General features: G+C 35.7%; 1 long non-coding RNA gene across 1 annotated transcript in view; it reads right to left on the bottom strand.

Annotated features, from left to right (window-relative positions):
* LOC134178739 (uncharacterized) overlaps window positions 1-1058 on the bottom strand; it is a 1791-nt gene extending 733 nt beyond the window's left edge. Inside the window, exons 1-2 of the long non-coding RNA XR_009969694.1 lie at window positions 812-1058; window positions 1-68 (exon numbers count right to left, since the gene is read on the bottom strand). The exon at window positions 1-68 is cut by the window's left edge and continues 733 nt beyond it. This is a non-coding gene — a long non-coding RNA (uncharacterized LOC134178739). The remainder of the gene's footprint in view (window positions 69-811) is intronic.
* Between the last annotated feature and the right edge of the window lie 794 nt (window positions 1059-1852).

Raw genomic sequence — 1852 nt, 5'->3', positions numbered from 1 at the left:
AATTAATTAAGAAAATCTGAACATGAATAATACCATTTCCTGCTGTAGACTGTGCAAACACCTTAGACCTATAAAACTATTATTAGACACAATATATTTTTGACAGACTGTAATTACATTATTAATTAGTTAATTAACTAAAAATTGTTCATACTGTTCTAGATAGATGCTCCATCCGGACATATACTGTATAATACACTGTATAATATACTGTATAATATACTGTATAAAATACCGTATAATATACCGTGTATATATATATATATATACACTGTATATATACTGTATAATATACTGTATAATATACTGTATAATATACTGTATAATATACTGTATAATATACTGTATAATATACTGTATAATATACTGTATAATATACTGTATAATATACTGTATAATATACTGTATATATACTGTATATATACTGTATAATATACTGTATAGTATACTGTATAATATACTGTATAATATACTGTCTAATATACTGTATATACACCCACAGATACCCACACACCCACACGTGCATGCACATATATGATATGATGATATATCGGTTATTGTAGAGCTTTCATACACAGCATAACGAAATAACATGAATTCACACAATGTTTCAATCCAAGGTCCTTCTTCAGCTGGGTATATTAATTTTGAAAATATCTTTTGGAAATTTGTGCTAAGTATAAATCTATAAAACTCTACAATTACAATAACATAATTACTGAAAACAGCAATCAGCCTGTACAAGTGCGTGTAGGTTTGTTAATTATTATTAAAAAATCAATCAATCAATTAATTAATTATATAAACATACCAAAATGCTTTCAACGCACGAGCAATCGTCACATCGTAAGAGTATGGCCTCAGAAACCCATTACTCGTATCCAGTTCACTGGAAAGTCGATTCGTGCCGTTCGCACTACTTGCAGTAGACAACGATCCCAAAACGGGGACCCCTTTGAAACAAGCATTGCAGTTACTGATCGAAGAGCGCACGCACGTTCCTCACTTCCGTCATTTAGAATACAACAAGAATCTAGGGCTGTAACGCGACTATCGAATATGAAATAACGCACGTTATAATGTGTAAAAATGTTAAATTGATATTAAACAACACAAATTTTAAAGTGCGTTATAATTAAGTAGCGCGCGCTGCCTTTTGAGATTGTTTATATCAACGTGCACCTTTCGGCCGACAGCAGTGGCCGAGAAGTGCGCGTTGATATAAATGCGCACCTGTCGGCTTCCGTACAGGCGTGATGTAACCATGTCGCTGGAAGTATTTAGAAACGGTCTGGCTACGCGAGACTAATCACTGGTGTTATAGCAGCGTACGTACTGTACACCTACACCTGTCAGACTACACTCTGTTCATTGAACATCACCGCGCTGATGATTAATTATCCGGGAAATTGAGTCTGGTGCAGAAACTAGTCCGAGTGTCGTTATTGCAAGAAACATACAGGTACTAAACATGCCCACACAGGACATTTCAATTTATTTCTGCGTTATGGTAGAAGTCTTTAGTAAACGGTTGCTACTGGTTGTGTCATGACGTGACAGCTTCATCTGAGGGATTGTTGATTTTGGTGAGAGTTCTCCTGTAACTATTGTCATTCCGTAACTGGATCCCTTCCTTGCTAGGTGTCTAGACTCAAATGTTGTTGCATGGGACCATACGATTTCTTTTGTTTGTGCAATTGCGCAGGGAAAGATTTTGTTCCCCGGTTAGATGTTCAAACGGCACCGTACGATCTCTAGGCTGCAGAGAGTGCATGATGAGAAATTGGCTAGAAATACGTAGAAACATGTCCTAGAAGTTGCATTAGACGTCGAGATTCTACGCTCAAAATCT

This window comes from Corticium candelabrum, chromosome 4, assembly GCF_963422355.1.
Source record: "Corticium candelabrum chromosome 4, ooCorCand1.1, whole genome shotgun sequence".
NCBI classification, from domain to species: Eukaryota; Metazoa; Porifera; class Homoscleromorpha; order Homosclerophorida; family Plakinidae; genus Corticium; species Corticium candelabrum.
This window is presented reverse-complemented; position numbering and strand designations above follow the sequence as displayed.